The sequence below is a fragment of the Spinacia oleracea genome, chromosome 5 (assembly GCF_020520425.1).
Source record: "Spinacia oleracea cultivar Varoflay chromosome 5, BTI_SOV_V1, whole genome shotgun sequence".
Classification (NCBI taxonomy): domain Eukaryota; kingdom Viridiplantae; phylum Streptophyta; class Magnoliopsida; order Caryophyllales; family Amaranthaceae; genus Spinacia; species Spinacia oleracea.
In genome coordinates, this window is record NC_079491.1 from 89,918,516 (window position 1) to 89,938,030 (window position 19,515).

The following is a 19,515-nucleotide window of genomic DNA, read 5'->3' on the forward strand; positions in this document are numbered from 1 at the left end:
ACTTCTATAGTTTAGACATGATACTTTTTTTAAAAAAAAAATTTAGAAGAGGTACTTTTTTAGTTTAGGTATGTTAATTTTATAGTTTAGACATGTTACTTTTTTAGTTTAGGTATGTTACTTCTATAGTTTAGACATGTTACTTTTTTTATGATTTTAGAGGAGGTACTTTTTTAGTTTAGGTATGTTAATTCTATAGTTTAGACATGTTATTTTTTTTTATACGGAGTAGTTTTAGGGGAGGTACCTTTTAAGTTTAGGTATGTTACTTCTATAGTTTAGACATGATACTTTTTTTTATATAATTTTAGAAGAGGTACTTTTTTAGTTTAGGTATGTTAATTTTATAGTTTAGACATGTTACTTTTTTAGTTTAGGTATGTTACTTCTATAGTTTAGACATGTTACTTTTTTTTTATAATTTTAGAAGAGGTACTTTTTTAGTTTAGGTATGTTAATTCTATAATTTAGACATGTTACTTTTTTAGTTTAGGTATGTTACTTCTATAGTTTAGACATGTTACTTTTTTTATACGGAATAGTTTTAGAGAAAATACTTTTTTAGTTTAGGTATGTTACTTCTATAGTTTAAATCTGCTACTTTTTTTAATAGTAATATTACTAGTAATTACTTTAATAGCTTTAGAAAATATTAGTAGAGTTACTAAGTGATTACTTCTTTTTATTATTTCAATTACTTCTTTTTATAATCCGCTCATCAGACGTTCCATCCCCAAGAAATTAAAAACAGAACAAGATCGTCGTCATTCAGATGATCAAGTGTTGGAATTATTGCGTCAAAACATCAACACCAATAATATGGAGTTTAAAAATGTGAGTGATGCCAAGTTAATCTTGGAGAAGAAGCTTACATCTACTGATCTGAAATTAGCAAATCTTCAATGTGAATGTGTCACACCATCAAGTTGATGGTGTGACCGGTCACACAAGAGACGGGCTGCACTTTTACACACTTATTTAAGGATGAGTCATCTTTCCAAATTTTGTTTTTTGTTTTTTTAGAGTGGGTATGATTCGTTATTTCGCTGTCCACTAGCGATGTAGTCAGCCTCAGTAAGGTTGGGTTTTTCCCCAAACTCACATTCAATCTTCAGACTCTGTCACATCAGTTTTCCACTAAATTTTTCATTATCCAGACTCACAAAAAACCCAACCCATTTTTACACATTATCCCCAGACTTATCTCAGACTCACCTAACTCTTAAAATTATATTTTTTGTATATATCTTTTTTTGGGTACATTTTCTAAATAATATTATGTTTTCTTATATACAAACAAAGTAGACCTGATCAACAGGCGGGCCGGGTCGGGGCGGGGAGTGCCAAGGTTCGGACCAATTTTGTATGCCCAAAACCCGCTATTTCGGGCCAAAAATAGCGGGCTTTTCGGACCAATTTCGGGTTAGGCCAAATTTATAACTAAAATTATTGTTTTCCGTTGTTCAAATCACGCAATTTTTTTTAAAAAAATCGGGTCGGGCTCGAGAATCGGGCCGAAATCTTCTGCCCAAACTCGGTAATTTTCGGACCGGGTCGGGCCGGGCCCATGTTGATCATCTCTAAAACAAAGTAATTTATAATTTGAAAAAAAAATGAAAAAAGCAGAAAATATTAATTTCGAAATTGACATATATTCCGTACAAATTAGAAACAATAATACAACATACTCCCTCCGTCCCTTAATACTCGCACCATTTTCCTTTTCGGGTCGTCCCTTAATACTTGTACCGCTTCTATAAATGGAAATTTATACCAATATTATATTATTTCTCACACTTACTTACTAATCCCACCTACACCCCTATTCCCTACAAAAATCATTTAAAAATTCACACCCCCACTCACCACTCTCCACCTCTTACACATTTCCCACTAACTATATTAAAAAAATACCACATTATCAACTAACACCCATTAAATTAATAAGTCAATTCGAATGTCTTAAACTCCGCACCGGTTTGACCGGTGCGAGTATTAAGGGACGGAGGGAGTACTAAATTTAAAAGATCTAGAACATAAATTTAAAGGCAAATGAAACAAAATAATCCATAAACCATCAATAATTTAGTTAGGTGAAATAAGATAAATTAAGTTTGTTGATGTGGCATGATTTGATTGGAGGAAAAAAAAGTGGAGTATTAAGTGAGTCTTGAGTGAGTCTTGGATTTTAAAACTCACTTTAAGACTTGGTGTAGTATTTTATCACATTATCCCAAGATTTAGACTTGAGACTCACTTCAAGACTAGGGATAAACTCACCCTAACGACCGCCCAAACAATCCAATAAGCAATTTTTTTAGTTTTTCCAATTTAATTTTGTTTTTTTCAAAAGCTTAAAACCCCAACCCTTCGATAAAAACCCCCCATAGACATACCAGTAACACTTCTATAAAATAATCCATAGAAGAAGGTGGAGCAGCAGCGATTTGATTAGTTTATTTGAGCAATTAAGAAATTGGAATGTACCCAATTTTTCAGAACCGAGGAAGAAGATCAAGTTCTTGTTCTATATACATCCATTATACAACACTCCTGACTCCTCTATGTATGTCCTCAATCTTTCCTTCTTTTTTTTTATCAAGTAATTTTGGTTAATTGGGTTTGATCTTAATTTTTTGGTTGAATTCGTCCCCCACTTTCTGGGTTTGTTGAATTGTTGATTGAATTGGATGATTTTGAATTAAATTGGCTATTAAATTCCATCCCTGCATTTAGGTTTTGTTGAATTACTGATTGAATTGGGTGAATTTTTGTTTAATTTCTGGAATTTAGCTTTAATTTTAGGGTTTTTGCTAGTTTAATTTCGACGAGTGAACATTATTTTCTCCTGCATTCAGGTAATTTTATTTAGGTAGTCAACGATGTCCAAATGCAAGTTTTGCTTTCGGAAATCTGTTGGAGAGACATCACCGTGACTACAGGTAACAGTTAAACCGAGCACAAATTTTTACTCCTATTATGTTATGCTTAGACTGGGAAAATTGAATTGAAAGCAGCAGCTGGAAAAATCTTCCTACTTCCCGTTTCCGATATAACCAAGTCACAGAATTATACATTATTTGAATCTTCAAAGGTTTTTGGAGATAGTTGTCCTAGATTCTCATGAGTTTAGAACTTTTAGGATTAGGAAATGGGGTTACCTGAAAGTATTACTGTCAAATGGAATCAACCTTCAACAGTTTTGATGGGTCAAAAAACATAACAATGCAACAAAGTGACATCCTATGAACTGTAAACTCCAAGATTTGCTCTCCTGAGTTAATGAGAGCATATATATTACTCATAATTGAGACACAAGAAGCATGAACTTACAGAATGTTGCATAATAACGAAATTGTATGGACTCGATGCTTTGTTCTCTTCAGTCTTCACCTGGTCCGGTCTGAATTAGTCTGAAGTTTTCTGGTATGAATTTTTCTTATCTTGTTTGATTTTAAGAAGAATAAGTAATAAGAATAAGGAGAAGAGAACAAAGTCTAATACATAAAACGCAGCTGATAGTTTTTCATATCAGAATTGCAGGTTGTAGTGAATTACTGTTTGTTATACCAATTGTGATTGACGCCAATATCAATATGACAAAATCTTTTGATACTAAGACAAATCAACTCCATTAAAACTGAGAAGTTATAAAGGATTTTCATAGTTTGTTTATGAAAAATAGTCATAGTATAAACGGAGAAAAATTAGGGATATTTTAAGGAGTTATTTGTTGTATTTGGGAAGTTAAACATCACTTTCTTTTGCAATTTCTTCCCATGACTAATTTAATCCATTTAGTGACTATGTCTACTTTTATATTAAAAGTAGACTATCTCTTTTAATAATTTTTGTTATTACTCCACTATAAGTGGCATTTTTTTTTACTACTCCACTTAATTAGTGACCACTTAATTGGGTAGAGTAGTAAAAGACTACTATTTATAATAAGCAATTGAACTAGCGTGTTGGTATCTTGCTCAATGCATCACCAACTACTTTGTTGTTGAGGGAGTGTATTTTTTGTTCAATTAAAGTAGGCCAAATTGTCAATTCCAAAAAATAAATAAATTAGGCCAAACTAATTACAAATTAGGATGAAATCATGTGATGCCTACAAAGTGTGATGGATGAAAGACATGTTTAATACGGAATTCACTCACGTAACCACTATCTCCACTTAATTAGTGGCCTTTTTTTACTACTCCACTATAAATAGTGGCCTTTACTCTCAACAAATTAAACACCACTTAGGCCCCGTTTCCTTGGACTGAATGGATTCTGAACTAAATGGTTCTGAACTAAACTGAATGGTACTGCACTAAACTGAATGGTTCTGAACTGAATTGACTTTTAGAGAGAGATAGAGTTTAATAATAACTTTTGGGTTCTCAACTGAAGTGAACTGAATGTTTCTGAACTAAACTGAATTGAATAGCTTTGCTTATAAGTTGAAAGAAACAGGGTCTTACTCTTATGGATCTCAATCTCTCATCTCTCATAAACTTTCCCTCTAGCTTCCAACTATATTTTACTTAATTAATTTCAATCAACATGAGTTATTACAAGCCATCTTTTGTGCTACTGCTAGTTACATTTATCGCTATTTTAAGTTTTCTTCACTCTACTATTTATTTACTTTGCAATTAGGATATTAATTAATAATAATAACGATCATATTTTAAAATGTATCTAGTAGGATTTCATAACTTAATATGATTTGATATTTATACTTATATAAATGCAACTTGTATAGATATACCAAAATCAAAGACGACTTCAATTCTTTTACAACACAACATTACCCGATCAAATTGATTAATTACGTTTGATATTGATAATTGTTTTACCTTTCAATTGTTTTTGTGATATACCAAACTTTAACTCGATTCATATCAAGAACTCGCCATGCTACCCCTAATCATATACATGTTCTTTTATGTAACTTTTTCATGCTTTTGATATTGGAAATTCTCTTATCTTGTCCCACTTAATTCAAATGTATGGCCCAAAAACACTTATGAAGAAGTCGTGCTGTTTAAGATTTGACCAAGGTCCTCCAAATTATACGTTCAATTTTAAAGAAATTGTATTAACTACATACTTTTCCATTCAAGATTTGCAATTTGCAATTATGTTTTGGACTTTAAATTTCTTTGCTACGTTACTATTTAATTACTTACCGCTATTTCTCATAACATATATTTATCATAACATATATTTATCATTTATCCGTTTGAATTTTCTTTTTGTAGCAGTTGGCTATCCCACTTAGCAATGGAGCTCCGTCACCTGAAGAAATATATTGGAAAACTAAAGTAGGCGATATCCGTATTTCAAAACCTTTGAAAGATAGCTTGCATCTGGGTAAACTTTTGAATCAAATTAAATCTATCATAGTCTCACAAAGTAACTCATAGTTTCACTTCTTGTTATCTTTTTTGTTTATGTACAAGTAGTAATTACAAATAAATATTTTTATGAATAATATTGGTGTGACTTTTTTATACTTTTGAAATTTTGACTTTTTGATTTTTGAACTCACCTAAAAAAGGTTTTTTATTTTAAAAAAAAATTACTATATAATATATTTTTCTAAATCTAAATTTTAGTCAAACTAAACATAGACTATTTTGTCCAGTGTATTACAAACTTTAATTTTATTTTGTTCTCTTTTGTAAGACCAATAGAAAGAGTTGTGAAACTCAACTTGAATTACAAGCAGGATTTTGGTACACATGAAGCCCTATTGTATGTTTGTATGTTTGGGGAGGACAAGTTAAAAAAACTCAAATTCCGCAAGATGGTCGAGTGATATATTTCAAAGATGATATATTGTCAAAAGTCGGAGTTAAAATGAAGTTGCACTTCAAGAAAAATCAATAATGAAGCAAGTTTTTGCCGTTGCATGTTGCGAAAATAATGTCTATTACATCGGACAAATTTCAAGTGATCCTAAATCTTCTTTCTGTGGATCCTTAATCCATTTTAGCTCAAGATATATTAAGTTGATGATGAAAAATTGTGAAGAAAAAGGTGTCAAAGGTGAGATAAGGAATTGTGCTAATTCATTGGAAGGTATTGTTGTTACGTCACTATTAAATTTTGGGGAAAAAAAGTTGGTCGTGGCGTCCACGGAGGAGAATTATGGTATCCTTTTGGAATACACTATTCAAAAAGTACAACTTTTATGAAGTCACAGTATGGTGTGACATAAAATAAGGAATTCATTTGCTGTGTTTTTTTGTCATAGCATAAAGAATATTGATTTATACAATGTTTATTTGGTTCGCGCTAACGGAAAGCAAACGGCGGCATTTGCAATTTGTCATAAGGACACTTCTTTTTGGAATCCAAGACATTATCCATTTGAGTTTCTTAAGACCAAGCCGGGTGAAAGCCTATATGTCATTTTGTCTGTGCAGAAGCAATAGTTTGGTATAGGCTGCCAAAAAATAAAGGCGAGGAATAAGAATTGTGTTTTAAGTATAAACACCAAGCTGGGTGAGAATCATATATGTCATTTTGTTTATGTTGAAGCTCTACATATCGTATAATAATTCTTATTTATTATATATGATATGTAGTGCTTATTATATATTATATATGATGTGTATAATCCCTTTTTTTTCATTAACATAAATAATTCATATTTATTACTTCTTCCGTTCATTTTTACTCGCAACGTTTGTTACTTTCACACATGTCAAAGCACAACTTTGATATTTAATTCTTTTTAAGCAAAAATTATAAAAAGTTAATATTTTGATAATACACTAAGACGAATCTAAAAAGATCCCAAATGACTTTGTTTTATCTTACGTATAAATCACCAATAATGGTCAAATTATAATATTGTGAATAGTGTAGAAATCATAAACGTTGCAATTATTAAAAATTGGAGGAAGTATATCATATGTAGAGCTTCTACACAAACACAATGACATATATGTTTCTCACCCAGCTTGGTGTTTATGCTTAAGACACACTTCTTATTCCTCGCCTTTATTTTTTGGCAGCCTATACCAAACTGTTGTTTCTGCACAAACAAAAAGATATGTAGTCTTCCCACCCGGCTTGGTGTTAATAAACTCTAAGGCATAATGTCTTGGATTCCAAAAAGAAGTGTCCTTATGACAAATTGCAAATGCCGTCGTTTGCTTCCTGTTAGTGCGAACCAAAGAAACATTGTATAAATCAATATTCTTTATGATATTACAAAGAAACACAACAAATGGATTCCTTATTTTATGACACACCACACTGTGACTTCCTAATAGTTGTACTTTTTGAATAGTGTATTCCAAAATGATACCATAATCCTTCTCCGTGGATGCCACGACCAACTTTTTTTTTCCAAAATATAATAGTGACGTAACATAGTCAACCATACATTCCAATGAATTAACACAATTTCTTATCTCACCTTTGACACCTTTTTCTTCACATTTTTTCATCATCAACTCAATATCTTGAGCTAAAATGGATTTAGGATCACTTGAAATTTGTCCGATGTAGTATACATTATTTTCGCAACATGCAACGGCAAAAACTTGGCTTAATTATTGATTTTCTTGAAGTGCAACTTCATTTTAACTCCGACTTTTGACAATATATCATCTTTGAAATATACCACTCGAACATCTTGCGGAATTTGAATTTTTTAACTTGTCCTCCCCAAACATACAATAGGGTTTCATGTGTATTCGAGTTGAGTTTCACAAATCTTTCTATTGGTCTTACAAAAGAGGACAAAATAAAATTAGAGTTTGTAGTACAGTGGACAGAATAGTCTATGTTAAATTTGACTAAAAATTAGATTTAGAGAAATAAATTCTAGAGTAATTTTTTTTTTTTTTAAAAAAAACCTTTTTTAGGTGAGTTCAAAAATCGAAAAGTCAAAATTTCATAAAGTATACAAAAGTCACACCAATACTCCCTCCGTATTTATTTAAGAGATACATTTGGCCGGGTACGGGTATTAAGAAAAAGAATTGAATGAAATAAAATAATAAAGCAAATGGGTTGGGTAGATATTTTAATAAGTAAATAAGTGGGGACCATGTCTTTTTGGTGGGGTTGGAGGTGAGGTGGGTTTATGAAATTATGTTTAATAGGATGGTGGGTCATAGGGTAAATTAGATGTATTATTTAATTAGATGGTGGGGTTGATAAGTTACTAAAAATGGCAATTGTATCTCTTAAATAAATACGGCCGGAAAAGGAAAGTGTATCCCTTAAATAAATACGGAGGGAGTATTATTTATTTGTAATTACTACTTGTACATAAACAAAAAGGATAACAAGAAGTGAAATTATGAGTTACTTTGTCAGATACTCGAGACTATAATAGATTTAATTTGATTCAAAAGTTTACCTAGATGCAAGCTATCTTTCAAAGGTTTTGACATAGGGATATCGCCTACTTTAGTTTTCCGATATATTTCTTCAGGTGACGGAGCTCCATTGCTAAGTGGGATAGCCAACTGTTACAAAAAGAAATTCAAACGGATAAATGATAAATATATGTTATGAGAAATAGCGGTAAGTAATTAAATAGTAACGTAGCAAAGAAATTTAAAGTCCAAAACATAATTGCAAATTGCAAATCTTGAATGGAAATGTATGTAGGTTAATACAATTTCTTTAAAATTGAACGTATAATTTGGAGGAGGACCTTGGTCAAATCTTAAACACCACGACTTTTTGATAAGTGTTTTTGGGCCATACATTTGAATTAAGTGGGAAAAGATAAGAGAATTTCCAATATCAAAAGCATGAAAAAATTACATAAAATAACATGTATATGATTAGGGGTAGCATGACGAGTTCTTGATATGCATCGAGTTAAATTTTGGTATATCACAAAGACAATTGAAATGTAAAATAATTATCAATATCAAACGTAATAAATCAATTTGATCGGGTAATATTGTGTTGTAAAAGAATTGAAGTCGTCTTTGATTTTGGTATATCTATACAAGTTGCATTTATATAAGTATAAATATCAAATCATATTAAGTTATGAAATCCTACTAGATACATTTTAAAATACGATCGTTATTATTATTAATTAATATCCTAATTGCAAAGTAAATAAATAGTAGAGTGAAGAAAACTTATAATAGCGATAAATGTAACTAGTAGTAGCACAAAAGATGGCTTGTAATAACTCATGTTGATTGAAATTAATTAAGTAAAATATAGTTGGAAGCTAGAGGGAAATTTTATGAGAGATTGAGATCGATAAGAGTAAGACACTGTTTCTTTCAACTTATAAGCAAAGCCAGTCAATTCATTTTAGTTCAGAACCATTCAGTTCAGAACCCAAAAGTTACTATTAAACTCTATATCTCTCTAAAAGTCAATTCAGTTCAGAACCATTCAGTTTAGTTCAGTTCAGTACCATTCAGTTTAGCTCATAACCATTCAGTTTAGCTTAGAACCATTCAGTTTAGCTTAGAACCATTCAGTTCAGTTCAGTACCATTCAGTTTAGCTCAGAACCATTCAGTTTAGCTCAGAACCATTCAGTTCAGTTCAGTCCAAGGAAACAGGGCCTAAGTGGTGTTTAATTTGTTGAGAGTAAAAAGCCACTATTTATAGTGGAGTAGTAAAAAAAAGGCCACTAATTAAGTGGAGTAGTAAAAGGCCACTATTTATAATGGTGTACGTGAGTGAATTCCGTATTAAACATGTCTTTCATCCATCACACTTTGTAGGCATCACATCATATCATCCTAATTTGTAATTAGTTTGGCCTAATTTTTTTTTTTTTTTTTGGAATTGACAATTTGACCTACTTTAATTGAACAAAAATACACTCCCTCAACAACAAAGTAGCTGGCGATGCATTGAGCAAGATACCAACACACTAGTTCAATTTCTTATTTAACATGGCAATGCATTGAGCAAGATACCAACACACTAGTTCAATTCCTTATTATAAATAGTGGTCTTTTACTACTCTACTCAATTACGTGGCCCCTAATTAAGTGGAGTAGTAAAAAAAAAGGCCACTTATTAAGTGGAGTAATAACAAAAATTATTAAAAGAGACGGTCGACTTTTAATATAAAAGTAGGCATAGTCACTAAATGGATTAAATTAGTCACGGGAAGAAATTGCAAAAGAAAGTGATGTTTAACTTCCCAAATACAATCCAATAACTCCTTAAAATATCCCTCATTTTTCTCTCTTTATATTTTTCATAAACAAACCATGAAAATCCTTTGTAACTTCTCAGTTTTAATGGAGTTGATTTGTCTTACATTCGCTAAATTCTAACACATATAAAGCTTTGAACATTGATTGCTATTCCTGTAACAGCGGTATTACCAATATACCCCCCCTATGATGCTCGGACTCGTCCCAGCACCCCGCCGTACCGGTGTCGACACGACACGACGCGGGTGCGGACACGGAATCCGGACCGGACTCGCCTTGGGGAAAATGGACTCGTCTTTTAGGGTTTTGAAAATCAGATCTGAAAATAGAGGCCTCGAATTAGGGATATGGAGGCCGAGAACTTGGGGCTTCCGGTCGCCTGAGAAATGCGAGTCACTAGGAATATTTGCCGGCTGGTTTGATGCTCTTGCATGTTGCAGAATGCAACGACCTCCATGGAAACGAACTCCATGAAAGTCGATGCTTTTTTTTTTTTTGAAAGTAAGCAGGTGTGGGGAACTGGGGAAGGAGGAAGGTGGGGGACAACTGTCAGCAACTGAAAGTAAATTAAATAACGTGAAAAAGTAAAATATTGGGGAATAATTAAATAAGTACTCAAGTGGGACAACATGTCAGTATTTTATTTCTTTATCTTTATTTTTATTAACTTTTGATATTCTTTTGACCCACTTTCTTATCTTGGGAATGATATCACGTGATTTTTAATTTATAGTTTCAAGTTTTCAATTTTCAGAACATTTACTTTTTAAATTTTATTTTAATCACAAAAATACTTTCTGTTAATATTTATTATCCGGTCATTATAAATATTTAAATAAATAAAATTAATATTTTTGAATGGTTGTCATGTCCACCGAGTCCGTATCTGAATTTTGGACACTTCTAAAACGTGTCCCCGAGTCCTTGATTTTAAAAAAGTTCGAGTCCGATCCTTGGACCCGTACCCGAGTTGGACACCCGTACCCGAGTCCGAGCATCCTAGTACCCCCCAAATCCTTTATGATATTTTTTTGTCTTTTCCTTAATAATAGGGTATTTACGTCTTTCTCCATTAGCCTCTTACATTGCTGTTTGTCTCTCTCCCTGTGGAATTACGTTTGCCCTTTCCTTTTCCTTTCTCTTCAGTGTGGGAACCTCAACTTCTCTTCTCTCCTTCCCAAGGCGTTGGTAGCTCCGCTTCTCCTCCTACCTTTCTTCTTCATCTTCAACCTTCTGATTTATTTTCATCGTCTTCAACCTTCTGGTTTTTTAATCGTCTTCAACATCATCTTCAACACCCTTCTAAGTTAGGGTTTGATTTAGGGTTTTTTTTTTTTTGAAAATTTTAATTTCACAACAGTTCTGTTGTATTCATCTCTATCTGTTGATTGTATTTATGTTCATTTTTCGTGGATTTTTTGCAGAAAATATCACAATATCGATTTGATTTTAGGTCGGGGCTCGACAATTCTCAACAACACTCCAGCAAGGTAGCGGTTGGCGGTGGCAGCTCAATAGCTAGATTCTTCCTCTTCTTAAACGTAAATCTGTTACCACTTTTAATTGTTTTAGCGGATTGACCAGTTTTTTCTTCAATATAGTTGTTTAATTTGGTTTTGATTAAAGTGTTAATCTGTATTATGCTTTTATTTGGTGTATATTACCTACCAATGAATTTCTTAATTCTGAATTGAAGTTGAGAAATTGGTGAGTTTTTGAATTGACAGGTGAAAAGAACTTAGTGAAGGTGATAGTTCCAGATAAGTGGAAAGCGGGAGCAAGGAACACTAAAGAAAGTGGTGCCGCGCAAGATCAATGAAAACAAGCTCCTTTCCACATGGTAAATCAAATACAAAAGGTAAAGTAATTAAGCACGGTAAGCATACCCTAGCAATGGTTGTTTATTCTGGTGGTTGTTATCAAGCTATGAGTGGTTTGAATTGTCATGTTCATTTATGAGAGTATTCAAATAGATGTTGATTTATTCGTAATTGATGTATGCAGGCTTCAATTCTATAATGGTTCAGTGATTTCTAGGGTATAACGCAACTCACGCTTCAATCTGACAAATTCTCTCCCCAATTCCATAATTTATCAGCAACACCCACTAATCTATCCTCCCTTCTTTCAACCTTCACAAATTCTTGTTCTTTAGGACTAAATGTTGATGTTAAGAGTGTTCAAATCAGCAGAAACAAACCTAATATTTTTTGTCTATCATGGATGGCCCTCTTTCTTCTGTCAAACTCATCCTTCAGGGCCGTAATCTTGAGGTTATTTCTGAACTTATCTTTGTAATATCTGTGTTCTTTGGGGAAAATTTGAAGTGGATTTTGAATATTTGAGTATCTGGGTCGATTCTGATTTTGGAATTGTTGTTCTTTTTATGCCATTTTACTGAAGAAATCTATGCAATCTTTTAGCTACGATGTACTTGTTTGAGTAGGCTTGACATTTCAAGGTATGAGATTGTTCTTAAATTAATAATTGTATGATCGTTAAATGGTTGAGATTGTTGAAATCCACTACCATGGATTGAAAGCGTTTTCACTCAGTAATTTGTTGTTTCAGACTTTCAGCATTGTGATACAGAATAAGTGTTCTCAGCACTAATATATGCTATGCATTCTACTTCATGAATCATGAGTATGAGCACTTGAGAAGTTCTCTTATGTTTAATCATCCAGCCTGCATTCAAGTTGCCATCGTATTTTGAATAGTCTGCAACAAACTTTCTTTAGTTCTTCTATCTTTACTTCAGGTGTCTAGCATCCCAGCTCTGAATGTTCCATGTTTTAATAGTTGCTACTATGATGAGTATTAGACTGTTTCAAATGACCACCTTTGGCACTCCCTGTGCCCCTATTCAATAGGCCACTTTCCTATTTTAAGCCTTCCAAACTAGCAACTTTCTGTGTTCTTAGCAAGGAATTCAAAGGAAAATATTACATTGATATAGTGGAGATGTAAAATTTATTCTTATCGGAGGAGTATTTTCTGTAGATTATCTCAATTCTCATTCATATATCTTCTTAATGTAAGTTATGTGCAGTTTGCAGACTTTACACACTTGTAAGAGTTGATTGAAAGCCTTTTTCTGTACTTGTTTCTGTTTCTTCAGTCAATTTTTTGTATGCATAGATCTTGTCTCATGTTCTATGTACAATTTTGAATCATAAGATTCTTACCCTACAATATAGATTGATTTGAGTAATGTGGGCGACTGAAATGCAAGTTGTTTTGTTCCAACTATGAATATATTCTCCATTCAGAACCAAAAAAGAACCTAAAATATATTCTCCATTTAGCAACCTTTAGCTGATTGCTTATTTGGAAAGGTCATCTTGTTTCTGGTGTACATTTTCAATGATCCTGAAACTAGGTTGCACTTCCCTGAAATTTTTGTAACAATGATGGTAATCATGATGTTCCAATAATTCTTCCTGTTTTATTTTGAAAACTAATCATGGAATGCCTTTCCCTGGAATATAACATATGATTAGTTTTTGGTGCACTTCAATAGTAGTTTGATTCGTGTTCTATGGATCTTGAGCTTTCTTTTATTCTATTTCAGGATTTGATTTTTTTTTTCCCTTTGTTTTCTTTAGAACTTTGTTGCTGCAATGTGCCTATAAATTTACTTCTCATTATTAAAGAAAAAAAATTATATTCCTTACAAATTAGTCAGGAGAAGGTCTTCATTTTGTATCGCCATACCCGAAAAGTAGGGGTATGAATGAACTGCATATTCCAATCTTGTGACCTCATTAGACTACGTGGTTTTAGCTTGAAGGAATTGATTATGAAAAAAGAATTGGGGTTTTGAGAGGGGAAACAATGAAAAATATGAGATGGGAAGAGTGGGCAGCTAGGTCTTATATAGGATGGTAAAGATAGCAGTAGTTCTCATGATTTGTAAAGTCTGAGAGAGATCATGTGGGTTATGTTCGTGAATTGTAGTATTTCTTTCAAGTATTTACAGCCACTAAACATTATTACTACTTTTAACTCTTCAATGAATTATATAAATGCACTTGTTACGTGACGTATTTACACCGTGCAGTTACATACTTCCTCCGTTCTTATTTACATGACACAATTGGATTTTGGACACTATTCACATAAGTTCCTTTGACTTCCTGTTGTGGTTTGTACTTAAGAAAAAACATAGTCGTGTGGGGTCTTGTTGGATTCGTCTCGGTAAATATTTTTTAAATATCAAATTTTTATAATTTTTCTTATCTATAATTGGAGATATTAAGGTTTGAAATCGTGCATTGGCAAACGTGCCTAAATAATTGTGTCATTTTAAAAAGAACAGAGGAAGTACATAAATTGACAGATTATAGTTTCTTAATGATTTTCATGTGAAAAGTAAAAGGTGCTTACATAAGAGAGAGAGAAAAGGAAGGCGGGGCTAAGAGAGCTCACTTATTTGGTGATTGAAAAGTGGTTGAAAAGTTACTGATGACAAGGTAACTTCTACAATTACGCTCTGCAATAGCTAACGGGACAAAGATATCACTCATACAGTTCCACATATATAGAAGCTTAATGGACTGGATAAATTGAATAGCTGGATAGTGAATACTATCATATTTTGCAAAGCAGTTATTAGGCATGTGTCACAGCTAATTTATAATTCCTTTGTTCCAAGTACTTGCAAGTTGCAACGCGGGTGGAGGCTCATGATTAAGGAGGTCACATGATGAGGGACTTTCAACTGGTAATTTGTGACATATTAGTGGTCACTGGAAAAACTCTTATCACCAAAGATGTTGCTAATGAAACTGGAGCGTCTTCTTCTTGATTAATGGGCCAGAGATCATGTCAAAAATGGCTGGAGAAGTGAAAGCAATTTGGGGAAGGTATTCGAAGAAGCTGAGAAGAATGCCCCTTCTATCATTTTCATTGATGAGATTGATTCCATTGCTCCTAAGAGAGATAAGACAAAAGGTGAAGTTGAAAGGCGACTCGTTTCTCAATTGCTAACTTTGATGGATGGTCTTAAGAGCCGTGCTCATGTCATTGTCATGGGTGCCACCAACCGGCCTATTAGTATTGATCCTGCTCTTAGAAGATTTGGGAGATTTGATCGTGAGATCGGACATTGGGAGGTTGGAAGTTCTCGACATCCATACCAAGAATATGAAACTTGCAGAAGATGTAAGTTGTGCCATTTTATTTTATTTTCTTCCTGATGTTTTAGGCTGCTACTGAGTTATATACTTATATGTACTGGAGTAGTTCATCACATTCACATCAACTTATTATTATTTTTTCCCAATTTTTTCAGGTTGATCTTGAAAAAGTATCAAAACTCATGATTATGTAAGTGCAGATCTTGCTGCTCTTTGCACAGAAAGAGCTCTTCAGTGTATTAGGGAGAAAATGGATGTCATTGACTTAGAAGATGAGACAATTGATGTTGAGGTGTTAAAATTCTATGGCTGTCATGAATGAACACTTCCAAACAGCCCTGGGATCTTCCAACCCATCAGCCCTGCGTGAAGCAGTAAGTTTCTGCTCCGAGTTTTATGAAATTATACTCGTACTATTTCCATTACAGTTTATTTATCTAAAGAGGACTACAATACTGATGGGAAATATTTCTTTTATCTTATATTTCTTGATTCTACGGCAGTTATTTCTGATATCTTAAATTTTGATTACTTTGGTTGGCAGTTTGTGGAGGTTCCTAATGTTTCATGGGAAGATATTGGTGGATTGGAAACTGTCAAAAGAGAGTTTCAAGAGGTATGTCTTTCTTAAAGTAATTTCATTTTCGTTATTCTAGATGAAAATTATTTCTAGATGTTTTGGTTTATCAGGAGCCCTCTTACACCCTTTTTCAAGTTGATACACGTACTAAATTTTGGCGTTGTTGGAAGACTGTGCAATACCCTGTGGAGCACCCATTAAAGTAAAACATTGCTTGCAAAGGTAATTGTTAATGAATGTCAAGACAACTTCATCAACGTGAAGGGATCAGAGTTGCTGACCATGTGGTTTGGAGAAAGTGAGGCAAATTTGACAATATCAATCTGATTTTATCATTTCGCCCTTATTTTAAGGAAGTCCCTAATGTAGACATGTATCTTTTGTTGCAAGTTTCATGTGGTCCGGATATACAACTACATGTTAAGGGATTATAGTGAGTGAATTGCTGAAAAGGTGCTATGTAGATTTTTGCTAGCTATTTTGCATAGGCAGTCTTGATTAATTACCTACTCAAATTTACTCAATTGGTTTTCTATCTCTATTGAGTATTACCCTTCAATTGCTAAACTAGGTCGAGAATGAGGGTGATCAGGCCAGTCCATGTTTGAAAAACTTCAACTTCGGTGACCTGTGGTTCCTATTGAGGGATTAGGAGAGTGAGGGGAAAAGACAGGGAGTGTCTATTTTCTTCTATATATATTTGGAAATTAACATTGATATTGTCTATAACTACACTCAATAGTAGTTGATAATTTGCTAATTGATAATTTTTCATTTCCAGCGAGTGTTAATTAGATGCATTTGAAAACTATATAAAGATCAAATCAATATCAAGGTCAAGTTGTAGTGATTAGATGCCTATTCAGTTTTATTATGTTGTTTCGTCTTTAATATGAAACCTTTGGTATTCGGAGCGCCTAAACTTTCCCACCTTTTGGTGGTTCCTGGTTCATAAGAAATCGATGTCAAAGAATTTTAGCTGGAAAAGGTAGGATGCCATTAAAGCTTAAGCGGCAAGATGAGTCTTATAACGGAAATCACTATGTAGTTACAAGTTTAACGGATCAACCACTTTGTCCAACATTGACATGAGGCATATCTTAGTATGTGAGTTTTAATCTTTTATTTTAGGTGTTATTATTATCTACCTCTTATTTTCACCTTCGACTATCTTAATTAGGAAAGGATTTTCAGAACCAGGTATTTTTCAGGAAAGGAGGTGGAGTGGGGAATGCAACCTGGAACGAAATGATTATGCAATGTCATACAAGTAGTATTATTTTGTGATAAGGGGCACAATATTTTCATTAGAATTTCATAATCGTCAATAAGTTAAGTTAACTCAATCAGTGTGGGTGCATTACAGACTATAAGGGATTGTCTGGGGGAAGATTTGTTTAAACTCATAGCCTCAGGGCCAAGTTCAGCATCAGAAATCATTAACTACCTGAATTGAGATCTGAAAATGAGGCCCTTGACATTATCAATAAGCTAGAGGCTGCAGCACTAGCATAGAGAGAAAGAATCAAACAACAAGTCATTCGCATCAAGACTCATGTCCGAACCTCTTGGCCCTTTATGAAGGAGCTAACACCCGAGGTTGGTAAGGCGTAAGCACTGTTGTTTTCAGTAGATGCACTTCTGTGTCAGTTGAAGATGAGGTGTCTGTACCTTCCTCACACATTCCTTAATGTCAGGGGAATATAGTTTGGCAAGGTTAGTACTATAACTAGATATAGTGACTTCTAATGATTTGATACATGTAATGATCAATAAGAGTTGTGTTTTCAAAGTATGTTCTTTCACGTAGTTTATTCTTTACCAAGAAATATCTTAAAATGAGTAACTATGTTGTTCAGAAACAGAAACCGAATAAGGGCTACTATGCCTTGGAAATTAGGAAATGGCTTTTCGAGAAGTAGGAAACAGAATTTTACACAATTTCAAATATGATAGATAATTAGGTATGATAGTATATGAAGTATTGTTGTTACTGAGTTACATTGCATATTATTAGTTTAGATACATTTTGTTTACTGAAAGAGTGACCGACAAAAGCAAATACGTGCAACAGATTTTTTTTTAAGTTTCGAAGAGTTTTCAGAAATAAAATGATTGAAACTCATAATGTAGAAATGAAAAATGATACATTTATGTGGTGTTCTTGCAACATGCATGGCAGAAAACGTATGTTTCTAGAATTTTTTTTACTTTAAATTAATCTGACTACTGACTTTTTGTTTCTGTCTATACCTTCATGAATAAAGTCATTAAGAACATTATTTAGCGTCTTATATTGGGCTCCTAATATGTCATTTTTACACATGATATTAGGCATCGATTCTTGAAGCATATTCCAAAGTTTATGGAAACTTGGCTTTCAGCATCCTGTCAAGGATCAGAGGTAGATATTCTGCATGCAAGAAGATAACTTGAGCAATCCCAATTCACAAGTGGCAACTTACTTGACCAGGATTAAGTATGAATGGAAAACCAGATAGCCCCATTGCGCACCCATATATAAGGAACTCACTTGTTGAAAGAATGAACAACGAAGATATATGGATACTTTAGTGACTCAAACCCCATCAGACATTATGATTTAGATATTTCATCCGAGTACTGGAATTGTGGAACGATGCTTCAATATCAATGACGACACCTATATTGTAAACGTGTACTAAGAAATTTTACGTCTCTTATGTTGCATGTTACAATAACAATTGTGGAGAGTTTAATTTTTAATTTTGTTTGTGGATGCTACGATAATAATGGCACCTATATTGTAAACGTACTTGAAATTCATATTATCAATTACATGCAAATTGAACTTTTGCATTGTTTCTCTAGCATTTATCCTAAATTTGTAAACGCCCGTTTTTTTACGTGTATTGGTACAGAATAAATTTTTATACCTTGAGGGATCGTGCGTGCTAGCGCACGATCCAACAACTAGTTTATTAAAGTATCAAAAAATTTGTCATATTGATATTAGCATTAATCACAATTGGTATAACAAACTGAATTATTGACATTTCGGCTTTGCCAAAGCCGTCCAAAGGTCCTTGAGAAATCTTCTCGTCATGTGGTCGGACTTGCTCCGACGGGACACTCATGGCACTGGGAGAAGAGCCTGCCAGTGACTTAGCCTCCTGAAATGGTTGCGTCTGGTTCTGAAATAGTCTACAGAACAAAATACAAGAAACTCTCAGGATTTTGAAGGATTTTGAAGCACTCTGATAATAATAATCACATTAGTGTACAGGATAGATGACTGTAAGTCATTGTCTAACAGATTGTGCAATATAAACTCAAGAACAACAAATATAACATACAGTATCATTGTATCAAAGAACAGCATAAGGCCCTTTGTACTCAGATTTCATAATTTCACCATTTATAGACCGGTCTCGTGGCAATTAAGTCTTGTATCAATGGCAATGTTATCCAAATACTCCCTCTGTTCCTAGAAGTTTGCTCCATTGAAGGTATGGGGAAAATATTGAGAACACCCTAGAAAGGAATATGGGACAATCTTTTTAGAACGAAGGGAGTACTTGACTATATGAAGCTGCAAGATTTCTTCTGAATGCAAGAACAATAATCACTCATAGTGTAACCAATTTTAG

The 19,515-nt window shown here is 33.3% G+C and overlaps 1 long non-coding RNA gene across 17 annotated transcripts; it reads left to right on the top strand.

Moving 5' to 3' along the window:
- The first annotated feature begins 2,334 nt into the window (after window positions 1-2,334).
- On the top strand, window positions 2,335-18,729 carry LOC110786166 (uncharacterized). 17 transcript variants are annotated; one of them, XR_008920739.1, is made up of 13 exons: window positions 2,335-2,566; window positions 2,859-2,942; window positions 5,259-8,544; window positions 11,590-11,706; window positions 11,893-12,023; window positions 12,170-12,438; window positions 14,547-14,640; window positions 14,823-15,331; window positions 15,462-15,680; window positions 15,851-15,922; window positions 15,997-16,108; window positions 17,087-17,602; window positions 18,221-18,729. It is a non-coding gene; the product is annotated as an uncharacterized lncRNA (long non-coding RNA). The 17 variants fall into 17 exon arrangements; XR_008920736.1 differs by having other exon boundaries at window positions 2,337-2,566; window positions 12,170-14,640; XR_008920734.1 differs by having other exon boundaries at window positions 2,337-2,566; window positions 14,547-15,331.
- Window positions 18,730-19,515: the final 786 nt, after the last annotated feature.